This window comes from Thunnus albacares, chromosome 4 (assembly GCF_914725855.1).
Source record: "Thunnus albacares chromosome 4, fThuAlb1.1, whole genome shotgun sequence".
NCBI lineage: Eukaryota > Metazoa > Chordata > Actinopteri > Scombriformes > Scombridae > Thunnus > Thunnus albacares.
The window spans coordinates 8,618,689-8,633,559 of NC_058109.1; the positions used below are offsets into that span (position 1 = coordinate 8,618,689).

Genomic DNA, 14,871 nt, shown 5'->3' on the forward strand with positions numbered 1-14,871 from the left:
GTCTCATAAAGAAGATTTAAACAACTTTAGAATATTTAATTTCCAACCTTTGGTGATTTGATGTGATACAAACTAATCCAAAACCTGAGTCGAATCAGTATGTTTCATGTAGAAGATGTAGAGCGGGAACACTGAGTGCTTTGTTAACGGCGGTGACGACATGATTATGATCCGTTGTGGCACAGAGATTTAACAGCCGTGTTACCAGGCAGATGTGGCAGGATGTGAATCAGCTGCCACTGTGAGACTTGACCAAGAGGAAGTGGACATAAGGTCATCCTTCACTGCATGTAAGTCGTCTTCATGATGTGTTACTGTTTTAAGTTGTTGAACGGAAGAAGATGCTGAGTCGGCTCAGGCCCGCAGAGCCTGATAGAGGTCGAAGGCTGTCTGATGTACAACATGTCAACACCTTCATCATATTTCTGTAAGTGTGATGAAGCGGCTCACAGCTTGGTCACATAGCTGACGGTGTTCTTCCAAATATCAAGACGTATAAAGTCAAAGTCAAACAGGATTTGCTGTTGTAGAAGCAGCAGAAAGTGGTCGAGAATGTGATTACTGCCGTTTGTTGGAATCCACGACTCTTTAACTCCAAGATGACAAAGAGAAAACAGAAATGTTGCTTGACCAAATGTCTCACAGGGCTTGGAGAAGGTATCGGTGGGCTTTTAACCTCTTAACATCCAATTTTATACAGGTTGACAAGATGTAAAAGGTATGTGGTGATTTGCATGGTTCTGGCATAAAGCATGTCCTAATTATTGTTATTCAAATATGACTCATTATAATCAAGGACCAAAAACACTTTTTTGAGCCATATTTGAACAGATGTAATGTTGTTTGTGTTTTAGCCAGATGCTAAACAAGCACATTTCCAAAAACTAGAAGATGTCACTTGTCAAATGAAGCCTAATACATGCATCTCGGTTATAAGCTCTTACATTTAGGTGTGCCAAATAGGTAAAAAATCTGTAAAAAGGGTGGATGTTAAAGGGTTAAACGCCATGTTTGCTAACATGGTGTTAATATTTGCTTAACATGTGCTTTTTTGCTGCTTCTGAATATTTTATAATTGCTCGGTGATCACTAACATTAAGTCCATAAAACATTAAGTATGTCTGTCTCTATTATTGACTCTGTTGCTCAGTCATGTTCCCCTTTGAATCTCTTTACCTCAACAATATTCTGAGAGAGGAATAATGTGTCACTTTTCTCTGATTTCTTTCTTTTCACATTAGTTTTGGCTTCCTTGAGGGAAGAATCATGTGTGGTTTGTTTAAGGGGACGTATCATGCATATTTCTAGGTCTATATTTGTATATCCTGGGGCTCTACTGGAATATCTTTGCATGATTTACAGTTCAAAAAGCTCCTTATTTATCTTATACTGGCTCTTTATGCAGCTCCTCAGTTCAGCCTCTGTCTGAAATGGCTGTTTTGGCTCCTGTCCTCCCAGTTAGCCCACTCTATTCTGATTGGTTAGCTCCTGGAAGCTGCCCCTTGACGGACAGACCTCTTTTTCATTCTTTACTCGAAATGGAAACTTCTCAAATACATCCACTCATGTTCAAGCCAGAATCTGATCCAAAATACACGAGTGGACAACATCAGCGACTCATGGGACAACCTTAGAGACGAAGGTTATGGAAGGGACGCCCATTTGTGGGCATGTGCTGTTCTGATGATGTAACTTTGCAAACCAGGTGTTCAGAGCAGACTGAAGACAGGCAAGGAGCATTTTACATATGTTCACCTCAAGTTTTGATATTGATATACAACATTATAATAGTAAAAATAACAGAAAAAAGCATGATATTTTCCCTTTAAGTGTAAAAAAGCGACTGCATATCTTGAGAAAAGAGCTTTGTGCACTGCAGTTCTGATCAACATGTAGTCAGAAACAGACCTGAGGTCGTTTTCAAACCATATTTCATTCGCTCTGGTCCAAATCAGTGGATGATTTGGTAAACTTGTGTTTTCTCTTTGGTCTGGTTTCTGTTCACAAATAAATTCAAGTGAACCAAAATGAATCACTAAAAGCCATCTGAAAATGTTCACTCCTCTTATTGGTCCAGTGTGTCTGTTGTGGAAGCAAAAACATGAACACAGAAAGAAGGTCCTTACGAAAGTCCAAATCTCAATTAAGGCAATGTACTTCCTTGCTCCAGCTCCAGGTCGGACCGCAATTAATTCTCCAACTAGCTGCTGGCAAATGTTGATTTTGTTCATTGACACCCCTGTATGAAAAATGCACCTGTTTACAGGAGCTGTTCAGCTCAAACTTACAGAGTATGCCCTGTAGCGGGTTCAGATCGAGGTTCAATTGCGTTCCCACTGAGACCACTTCCTCTGCACCGGTCTAAATCAGTGGTTGAGTTCATAAACTTGTTACATTTTCCCCTTAGCTCAGCTTTTTCATTTCTAGTCATAGACAAAAAATTTGTCTGTGACCGGACTGAGACCTCTTTCTCTAAAGGGTGTCAGTGCGGTTGTTTTGGTTGCACCTGAGTACAACTACTGTGATCTGCAGTAACAAATCGTACCAAGGGGGAAAACAACACAGAGTCCCATTCCACTGGACTAAACAACGCAGGTTAGCGGCTCTGGGAGGCTGCACTCATGGGTACAGTGGGGCTAAAGAGCTAAATGCTAACATCAGCATGCTAACATGATCACAATGACAATGCTAACATGCTGATGCCAGGCAGATATAATGTCTACCATGTTCACCATCTTTTGTTTAGCCTGTTAGCATGCTAATATTTGTTAATTGGTAGCAAAGCACAACCTTTCATTTACCTCTGTGCCTCTCTACAGCTGTCTGAAGCCAGCGGCTTTTTGTTCCACCTGTGGTCTCTAATTAGAGAGATGACGCCCACCGGAAAGCCACAGTTTTGTGCAACCAAACTTGCCAGTTATGATTAATTATTCAACACTGTTTCCACTGCGGTATGGAGTTGAAGCAGGGGCATGTAACACTGTGTCATTTACAGAAAAATAGACATTATGTACTAATTATGAGGAATAATGTCATTTATGTATAATGTAAATAGTAATGAAGCAACAATAGACTCATCAGTATGTTGTTTGATCCGTCCAACCCTCTGATATTGTAGCTGTATTGATCACTGCTGCCTCCAGGGGACACTAGCAGGACTTTAGACTGATAGTGTTGTTGCCTCACCTGACTCACAGGCTGGATGAGATGTTTGTATGAATGAGACTCTATAAAGTGGAAACTGAATGCTATTCAGTCCACAAAGTTCACACACACACACACACACACACACACACACACACACACACTACTGACAAACTTCCTGGTTGCTGCAGAGTGCAGATTTGATTTCTCTCAGCTTCACTCTGCTGTCAGCTCCTCGGGCTGGAGATGGGACCGGTGGGCGTTATCGATCGGAGCAGCTACATCACCCACACTCAGCAACATGTTCACCAAAGGTCAACAAAGGTCACGGAGTCAGTTGTGAACCCTGAATACTTTCTCTTTTTATTGACTCCAACTCTTTTTCCTCTCACAGTTTCCACCGGTCAGTTCATGTTCAGATTATAAAATGTTCTGTTGGACTATCAGCAGTCATGTCAGAGGGGAAATGCTTTTAACAATCTTGCACACAGTATTTATGGATTAATGATCAAAAGGTCATTTAGCTAAAAAATACAAACTCCTTTTACCTTATAAGAGGGCTGTACTACTTGAGTCTGGTCTCAGTCTAATTCTGTTGTCTTGCACTTATCTTGGGAGGTGGTTTGATCCGGCCCTCTTTGGAGGTGGTTTAAAGGATATGTCTGGCGATTTTCTATATTTTTCTTATTGTCAACAAATTGCATGTGCAGAGCCAAACCAACAATAAATTGATCCTGCTAACGAGTATTGTGTGTGTGTATGCAAAGTCTGATATATCTTATTTCTCTGTGCTGTAGATCTGTTGTTGTCCAAAAACTACTAAAAACAAGTACATGAGCCACACTGCCGCACTGGGTGACATGTTCCTTCATCCCTGAAGAGAGCGGTTACTGTAGCTTGTTTAGAAACGGCTCCAAAGAGTAATAACAGTATAACCCTCATGAGACAGGTGCCTTGTGTGGCAGACGCCACTAATGCATGTGTGGGAATCCAGTTCTGTTTAAAGAGCTTCGCTAGCTTGTTGTGCTACATATCACAACCTCTTGACTTTGTACTACATTTGTCTCATTGTTTCCAGAAGTCGGTCACAGGTTGTGAAAGACTGTACGCTATGATTAGTCGGCTACCATCTTGAAGTCTGTCATATCTCTTGGCCAGGTCATGGAAAAAATTTATGACTCTATTATCAGCTAATGTGACACAGTGACCCGCTTATCAGACAGAAACATTGTGTAGTCTAAACCTGGCATAACTCCTTAACAAGGTTGTGTTGTCTTGAACAGTCTTTTCAAAGTGCAGATTTTGTAATGATGACGTTAAATCATTAATTCATGTATTTTGATACTGTCCTGTTCTGGTCCACAATTTAAATGTGACTAAAAAGAAATAAAAAAGACAGAATTGAACATGCAGGGTGATTTAAAAATGTCTAAACCCAAAGGCGGTGAGCACATTCATCTTATTCTGAAAATATTAATTTTCAACACAAAGATGGAGAATAACTTACAAATGGACCAATTTAAATCTGATGTAAAACATTGTTGTACAGTGGAAATTATTGTGCAAACCAATGACAAATATAGCTGTATGGTCACATATTTATATTTGCTTTTATATATATTTATATGTTATATTTGCTCTTCCATATTATATATTATATATTATATTTGCTCTTACATATTTGAATATTAGCTTAGTTTCCTTTTCACTTCCATTAAATCTCAAACTGATAAGTATGCATTTCCTGTTTCAGTGAAATCTTCTCTTGCACGTCAGAGTTCATCTTTGTTCAACTTTGATGAGCGGATGTTCTCAGTCGCCCAACGGAGACACTGCTGCACTGTGTTTGGAAATGAAAGAAGTCATTGTTCTGGTGTGTTTTGTCACCATTTATGAATTAGACTACAAACTGTAGCGTCGCTCTCACGGACTGTTCCTTTTTCGAGGCAAAGTTCGGGGGGGGGGAATTTTGCATGTAATGTGACCGTAATTTAGGACATATGCTGGCATAGTCTTGCTGTTCTTTTCTTCATTATTACAGAAGCATAACATTTTAATTATGTAAATTTTCTAGATTGAGCTTTACTATTGGTGTAGGAGCCATTTTCAGTTGTATGTATCCATTTCTGTTATTTATGTTTCCACCTACGACCACCAGAGACATTTATCACGAAGCAAATTCCACTTAGTCTGGCCTAACATTGGCCGTCCTGGATAATCGGTATCACAAAGCTGGCTATCAACTAGCTCAGTCGGCTCTGAGATTTCCTGTCCATTTCCTGTCCTGTGTTCATGTGAAAGAGGAGAAGTTGTTTATTACATCATCCGAACCATGACTGTACTTAATATGATATAAAATGGTGATACTCATTACCGGCCAGGAAAATTCTGTTTTAGCAACAACAAAAAGTCATATTCAGTGAAGTGAAATCTAAACAATATAATCATACCACAGCCCCGCTTCCCTTCTCTGGACCCCTGCTCTACCCAGCTTCCACGGATTAAGCTCTGGACCTGCTCCCTTTGCCCCAGCCTGCCTCAACTCCTGGTTCCTAGTTACCAAGTCCAAGCTTCTCCAGGCCTGCATCCCATTTCCTGTCTCTTTGCAATAAATACCTTGTCTAACCATGTCTCCTCGCCTCTGAGCGTCTGCACTCGGGTTCACCTGCTCTGCCCTCATGTAACGGAAATGTATAAATAATTTCCAAATATTAAAAGTAGGCTAAGGCTTAAAATACATGTGGGAATTATTATACGTGACTTCAGTATAGAATGAGTACTTTTTGCTTTTTAGCTGGAAGATGAAGAAACCATTCTGAAAATGTCTTGCACATAAAAAAAAAACTTAGTAATGTAAGACTGCTACCAAAGCAAAGAGAGGAAAACTAGTTAAGAGTCTTTCCGACCGAAATGTTCCATTTATAATCATGGGAACTAATTAACTGTGTGCGGATTATTTTTTCCAATAAAAGACAAGCTTTCGTTTTTTTTATTCCCAATTATCATCACACAGTTGTTCTGAGCTGCAGTGATGGAATCAGAGTGTAAAATCATAGAAAATGTCAGCAAGCACTCCGGGGATGAAAGAAACTTTGCACAATTAAAATGCAGCTAAAATCATTATGTGTTTAGTGTCGTTGACTATCCCTCTGTTTGTTAGAAGCTCTGTTATAAAACCGGAGTGGAAATAGAAGCCTGGAACAATAAAATGTTTCCACTGACCTATAAAACATATATTGCTCTTTTTTTACTTGTCACTAGGAATGATGACTCTTTATTTCTACTCCATGTAGATCATAAACCCTTGAATATAAAAACGACTCATTGAAATCGGTTGAGAAATGCTAACATTATAATGCTTTTTTATCCAGAAAAACCGCAGTTCCCCTGTTTACTTGTATTTGTTTACAGGCCAGTCTGGCGGTGACATTGATGTATCGCAGCAATGGGCCGCAGCGGTCGATGCAGCATCTATGTGTATATGTCTACTTGTTGTGATCCGATCCTCTGTTCAGCATATGTTACCATGGTGATTTATCCCCCGTTAAAAATGAGTCAGCTCCGTGATACCTGAGTTTAGCCCAAAGACAGCTGGCAAACCCACTAATCTCACCTTGTGGTACAGGCCCCAGGAGGCGCTTACTTGTTTTGGGTAAATTGAGAGTTGTACTTGAGGAAGTCAAGGTTGATCAGCTTCGGCTGCTGCTCATTTGTGTGAGAGGCATACAGATTTTGACTGTGACCCAAGTCTTTATTTTGTGTTTATACCTTTATGGACAATCATGAACGGCGTCTGTGAGCTGTAAACAATTGTATAATAAATCTGACCTTTGACCATCTACAACCTTTATTGACATTTATTGGAAGCACGAGTCATAACAAATCGAACAACAGCAGCCCCTCAGTGGCTGCTTAAAAGTAGCAAATAGTCACTATAATTAGAGTAGTTAGCCAGGAGGAAAAAGATTAAAATCAATTTTAATAAAGGAGAAAGAAATTAGTCCTTAAATACTTTAAAGAAAAAAGAAGGTTACAAATCTGTATGCTTTCTGTATCGGGCTGTTTATCTAGATTTGTGTCAAATTGCCTCAGTTGACTCTCACTATGAACAGCAGTAAGACAACAGTTTGGATTTTTGGTCTCAAAACTGTTCAAACTGAATAGTTTAAATACACTGAAGACTGTCTGACACTTTCCTCCTCTCTGCTGTTAACGTATTATTTGGATTGGAGGAGAGTTCATATGCATTCGCTCCTATATAGCTGGAGCTAAATCCCAGGAGCAAAACAATGATATATATATATATATATTAATATATATATATATATTTCTGAGCAGCAGAGCTTTCGGCGGCAGTGAACTCTGTTGGAGAATAAGAGGCTGTTTCAGCTCCAGGCGATGAAGAAGCCGTATCATCCGGACGGCTGTGGACTCCTGAGATGGGAAAAAGTGAGCGGCTGCAGAGACTGCCGGGCAAAATGTTGTTCGTAAACAAGCAAACAGCATAATCAGGCCAGCTCCCAGGGTCTGTACACAGCAAAAGTGTTTGAGTGTTTGGAGAGAGAGTGTAAAATAATTATTCATGAATGCTTCCCTGGAAGCAGGTGAGTGTTTGGATGGATGCTCTGAAAAACAAGATTCACAAAAATGTTCCAGAGGAAACATAGAAAAGTGGAACAGTTAAAATACTAAAATATTATCATAAATGTCTCTATTGTCCTAGAATATAAAATACAGAAAGGCAGCTAAAAGGCACAATAAAAACACAAAAATGTACTGGTGTGAATATAAGACGACTGTTTGTGTTTTTCAGAAACACTTTTTGAAGATAAGAAACGTTTTATCAGAGTAATTCTGTTAGGAAATGATGCCAGAAACGTCTGATGGCACAAATACAGTATCATTTAAGTGTTAAGTATGTTCATTTCTTGTATACAAGCTGTGAAAACAGTTTCCTATAAAGATTCGTATGTAGTACATAGAGTGTGTCAGTACAGCATCTTCACGCTACAATCATCATAGGTAAAAATATCACGGTAAGTGGTATCACGATAATCATCAAAGTCTCTTTAAATCCTGCTATTAGTCAAGTTAAATTACTTCACATCATGATCACCTTGGATTTTATTCACTGAACAGTGAGATGCGCAGTATCGCAGCTTTGTTGGACTCTTTGTAAGAACAGTTTAAACTCTGTAAACACAAAGAGTTTGTTCAAAGTTTAAGACAGTTGACTGGAAAAGAAAAAACTAAATGAGGTTCAGTCTCTTAGATTCTACACACCTGTTCATATTTTGAAAATTCATTCACAGTTAAATTAATTTTTTAAAGACAAAGAAATGTGTAAACACACACAATAGAAGTTACACTGGGCTCTTACAGGCCACTAGTGCAGACTCCTCGTCTACAAACCTTCTCCACAGAACAAACAGCAACGGAGCTGAAGATGACCTGTGAGGAAGAACGTGATGTGTACGATCTTGAAGCAGAGAGTTTATCAATCAGCTTCAGTGCAGCTCTCTCTCTCTCTCTGTTTCTCTCTCGCTCTCTGTCTCTCTCTCTCTCTCTCTCTCAGTTAATGTTAAAACTAAACACCCGTAAGCTAAGCTGCGCTCCAGTGGGTTGACAGTAAATGTTAATATAGAAAGTCATGGCCAGAGTAACTAGTGCCCGACAGACAGGAACCCGGTTCTCTGTGTTGCGGTTATTCTACATCTGGTTGACCAATAGAAAGCTTCTTCCTTGTGGCAAAACAAAATAAAACTGCTAATGAAGGCAGAAGAGCTGCTCTGTGTTCATGGTGTCCTCTGAAAACGACGATAATCACAGTCAACGGAAATGGTTGGTGATATTGAAACCGTAAGAATATAAAAATGGTTTACTGGCACATCTCTAGTAGTATATACTGTATATAATTAATGTGTAGAATGGAAAATAACCACACTGTTAAAACTCACAGCATCAAGTAGTCTTGTAACATCAGCGTTAAGCACATTTCCATACAACGTGTGGAGTCAGTGATGGTGCGAATAGGTAACGACGCTGGATCCGCAGCTGGTTTTAGGTGGTTAGAAGATAAACAAACTCTTTTTGTTAAACCCCTTCCACACAGATCTTGCACCAATTAAATTAGAGTCCATCAGCTGGTACTAAAAATCACTTCATTTCAGTTCAAGTTCAACAAGCTTGTCTTTGACTTCTGGTATCTGATCAGTCTGAATTAACAGTTTGAAGAATCACTGTAGATGCTTACGATGAACATTTGGTGTTATTTTCAATTTCATTTGAAGATCTCCATCATTTAGAGTCAGGGCTCGTATTTATTTTTGCTTGGGTCACAGCCCAGAAACGCTACAACACATTGAGTCATACTGGGTCAAATTTTTGGCTGTTTCCTAACGTTTAATTAAATTTGCAGTACTGATTAAGTCCCATCACTGTTTACGTGTACGGCTCATTACGCTGAAGGGGCACATTTAATCTGTGAATGAGAGACTGACAAATAGTCCTGTTCTAAAGATAGACAGGAATTTGGTTGATTGAATGATGTTTGGATCAAAAAATCAAAACCAGCTGGATGTCGGCGCAGTCGTCAGTCACTGAGCATCGGACAGAAACGCACAGTTGTATGATTTATTTCCATTTGCCACAAACCTTTTTCACTTCTTAAAAATGCTCATTTAAGTATTTCTACACAATATCCGCATCATACTCTTATTATTTAAATATATGACAGCGTTCATCCATCTGCAGGCAGGACAGTCTCACTGCCATACACCTTGAAGGACTCGTATCCTGTCTCATGCTTCAAATGGGTGTTTTTGTATTTAATATCAAGTGTACATTGAACATATCAGAGCTGAAAACGGTACTTAAAACACATCTGTGTTTAGTTTTTACCGCTGTACATTTGACCACAAATATGATCATTTTAATTTTTTATAAAGGAGAAGCTAACAGCATGACATGAAAACACCTCCCAAAACCAAACTAAGGCTGCATTCGGGCAGGGATTTCATTACACGGGGAGGTGGGGGAACAAAATATTCACTGTGCCTTTTGGTAATTTAACTCATTGTTCTAGAGAGCGTTTTAACCATCATAAAATTACAGAATGTGATCTGTAATTTCAGAAGGGAATAGTCATATCTACTTAACCTGTACTGTAGTTGACATAACAGCTTATTTGATGATATTACAGGGTCTTAGCTCCCCTCAAGTCACATCAAGTCACTTTATATTTATATAGCACCAAATCACAACAGAAGTTATCTCAGGGCACGTTTCGCATAGAGCAGGTCTAGACCGTACTCTTTAATTTCCAGACAGTCCCTCATAAGCAAACACTTGGCGACAGCAGCAACTCCCCTTTAACAGGAAGAAACCTTGAGCAGAACCGGGCTCTAGGTGGGCGGCCATCTGCCTTGACCAGTTGGGTTGAGAGAGAAAGATGGAGGGAGGGGGTGAGGGGGGGAGAGAGACACACAGAGAGGCACAACAACAACAATAACAACGACAATAATAACAGAAATATGAGTACTAATAATAAGGGTAGCAGCAGGCAAAAATGACTAGCTGGACAGCAGTCGGACCAGTGATGGCTTTAATTATTTCCTGTCAAAAATATGTTTTTGACATTTTTAACAAAAGTCAAATTCCAGTGAGTTTGCAAAAAAACATTAGGTAATACCAGCTTTAATTAGTAGTCGGGGACGAGTGAAAAATTACCCACATTAGTACTCCAGACTGGATTAAAGTCACCTCACCTCCCCTTGAGAGATAAATCCAGTCCGTGGGAAATCCCTTGAAATGTAAATAAGTAAGTTTCCTGTTCAACAGGACTGACAGTAAAAGTTTCGTTGTTTCTCATAACCTCTTATCACCACAAAGATCTTATCACCTGCAGCTTTTCATCCAACCTGCTCAATGTGGATGATTACTGTGATATTTAGAACTTGTCTGCTGGGGGGAAAGTGCTGAAAAAAAAGCACTTGTTGTGTACACAAAGTTATAGCAAAACAAAAGCAGTCTGTACTATCATCTGCAATGTTTCCTTTAGTTGCTTATCAATAAAAAGCCTCCATATGATTCGCCTGCACAAAGCTTTTAATGTGAAATAGCAGCAGGAAGTGATCGCTTTGAATTGGCAGGAAGTTAAAACAACAGATAAAGTCTTGATACAAAACTAGTGAAGCATTCAAATGGATAAAAATGAACAAATTACCTTTCATTAATAAACTTACCTATTAAAATGACCTTGCTTTGCGATAGATAAAAAAATCAAAGGTTGATATTGATTAGCCAGTTGGTGAATCTTAACGTCGAGACAACTTCCACAGATAGCTCACTTATGTAGTGACACATCAAAGCAGTAAAGTTTACATATTAGTCTAATGAGAGACAAATGCATTTACACCTGTCAACACCTGGCTTGGACGTTTTTACACTTTCTGACATCAGATTTCTATGCGATTCGCCAAAGACACATGAAGAGGCTCAGTGTAAACGGGGTCTCGGATCAGATCGGTTTAGTTCAGACGAGGGCGGAAGCTCCTCAGGTGAGTCTTTGTCTGTTTTTGATCAGTTTGTCTTTTCACTCTGAAACTCTGATCATCTTTATGTAAGCACACAGCTTTGTGTTGTTGCCATGGCGTCGATATCTGACACTCTACTGCAGCGCCTACATGATTTAGGTGGCACAGTCACATCTGAATCAAGCCTCAACACACACACACACACACACACACACACACACATGCACACTGTATAATTGAAGTGTGTGTGTCACAGTGAGGGAGGAAAGACGGAAAACAGTATTTAGTAGCTGCTGTCTTTGTGAGCTGCTGCATGTTAAACGGTTCCACTTCTTTTAGAAACACGTATATAGAACATACATCCAGTACATACACACACAGTACACATCTGTGTCTGTTCAGTCCAGTTTGCTGTTGACGTGAACATCTTGGTATTTGTACAACTGAACAACCTCTATGTCCACTGCATGTTCACTGGTGTAATTGTTTTTTGTTGACGACCTGTTTTTCACTAAATTAACTAAATAAAAAGTTATGATGAAATGTATTACATTACTTTTCCTCAACAATTAAAGACTGAACAATATTGTAAAAGACGGACGAATAGACAAATGACCTAATTACTGTTGTAAAGTGTCATTCAACAACCTGCAGACATCCATGAAATCAAACATTATCTACTGTAGGTTTCCATCTAAATTTAGTGCAAATTTTCACTGAATTTCCAGGATATCAGCAAAAGTAAATTCAAATTAAAGGTGCAGTGTGTAGAATTTAGTGACATCTAGTGGAACAGACTCGGCAGAAATGGAATATAATATTCATAAGTATGTTTTAATTAGTGTATAATCACCTGAAAATAAGAATCATTGTGTTTTCGTTACCTTAGAATGAGCCCTTTACGGGTCCTCTTCCACAGAGCCCGCCATGTTGCACCGCCATGTTTCTACAGTAGCCCAGAACAGACAAACCAAACACTGGCTCTAGAGAGGGTCTTTCGTGTTTTTCGCGGCCACCGTAGATTCTCCTACACGCTCGGAAGGGGAGGGCGAGGGGAGGTATTCGGTAATCTGCGACCTCATCACTTGATGCCACTAAATCCTACACACTGGTCCTTTAATGCCTAAACCTAACCGAGTGGGGGTGTCATGTAGTAAAGTAGAAATGTTGTGTAGATACTGAGAGTCCACAGATAGACCTACTTGTCTTCAGTGGACATTTAAGTCACATGCTTCATGTACGTCATTGATTTACTCACTAAATCTGTTTCCATTGCACTTTGCCACATTCTGCTTTTATCGACATAACTTTTTTGTATATTTTGAGATTTTTCTCAAACTTTAATTGTTTCCACTCAGGTTTTTTTAATGTACAAATTGAAAATGCAAATAAAGATGGGTGAATGGAAACACATCTATTGTAGCTCCTGATTGGTGAAACTTGTATTTCAGTTTCTACTGCAGCTAACGTTAGCTAACATTACTGCTAACAGTACTGATTCTTTGAAAGAAAAAGTAATGACTCATCTCTGAAATTTAGCTTCTCCTGTGCCACCTTTTTCACTGACAGATCTACAGAATATCAATATGTAAACAGGCGATTAAGTGTCTACATTAATTTTACGTCTTACCGTGGGAGTGGAAATCGGGTTCGATCAGCTCCACAACAATTAGGATTTATGAAACGGAATTGTGTGTATGCACGTCTTTAAGGAAAAGACTGTTAATCCATATTTCTGGCTTCAATGCAGTTCAATGGATCTGACTCCTGGAGTTGATACAGAGTGACGTCTGTGACGTCAGCAAGTGAAGTTGGCTGAAAGATGATTACTGAGCAATTACAGTGATGTGGTCATTACGCAATATATGAACATACACTCACACACAGACACTGAAACCCACAATAAAGACACATAAATATACAGTAAGACTCATCAGCAACACTCAGTTGACTGAACTCTGTCTTCTCTGCAGCTCTGGATCGTATTTCATTAAAAGAGCAGCTTCATGTCTGCTAATTAATGCACTCTGCTCCCGTTCCCACCAACCCCCCCAAATGTTGGGAATGTGTAATTAGAGACCACCATCTGTGTTGAAGCAGAGATCGGTCCTCAGGTCAATCACACATTAATCTATGGATTTTATGATTATGATAAACAAACTGCAGGCTGCTTTAAGTCATACTTTTCTTCATGTCTTGCCTGGTTCCCTCCCTGGTGTCCATTACTACCAGTCTTGTCCTGTCACTGTTAGCTTTGGAGACTATCGATGGGATGCTATGACGTTAATAATTAAGGTCATGGGAGTGATGGAGGAAGTCGAGCCAGTACTAGAAGTCTGTTCTTCCCCCAGTTTCCTCATCGCCACCTCCTCATGCTCTGATTCAGGAGAGAATCAGGCAGCAGGATGATTTTTTGACACTACAGAACAGAGAGAGCATGACTATCTGCTGCTCGCGTATCCTTCCGGATAGCTGACCTGTCTTGAGGGATGCACTTGGCTCTGGAGAACTGGTCTTTGCTCTGTTCTGTCCACCTTCTACTCCTGGTGAGGCCCTTCTATTGATTGAAAGACCAAGTCGGGCATGAAAATGATATATTTCCAAAACATTCTGGTTTTAAAACTCAGTGGAATTACAAGACAGAGCCTCGAACCAAGATGTTACAAATTCTTCAAAGTTTAGATTATAGGAAGCTCAAGGTTACAGGAACTTACTCTAATTTTCACTATTGATTAATCTGCAGATTATTTTCTTAATTAATCATTAAATTTTTACTCTATAAATTGTTAGAGAATAGTGAAAAATGTCCTGTTTTGTTGTTGTTTTGTTGACCAACAGTCCAAAACCATCAGATTCAGTTTATTGTCATATATAACAAATAAAAGCAGCAAATCTTCACATCTGAGAAACTGGAACTAGTGAATTTTTGCTTAAAAAAATGAGTAAAATGATTAATCAAGTATCTAAATTATTTTCTGTACACTGATTTATTTGATTAATTGATTAGTCGTTGCAGCAGAAAAGAACTCTGTGTGACTGACAATGAACAGTGAACAGGTAGCTGATGTTTGTTGGCATGTTTGCATACCAGAGCTGCCAATTATAGTTGTGCAAACTATAAATATGTGCAAATAAGTAGGTTAAACTATTCCTGCTTCTCATCTGTGTATCTGAAAAGCCTCATTTATGTCCA

The 14,871-nt window shown here is 39.2% G+C and overlaps 1 long non-coding RNA gene across 1 annotated transcript in view; it reads left to right on the plus strand.

Annotated features, from left to right (window-relative positions):
- The window catches only part of LOC122981255, a 571,779-nt gene that overhangs the window by 405,569 nt on the left and 151,339 nt on the right, over positions 1–14,871 (plus strand). The window lies entirely within an intron of this gene.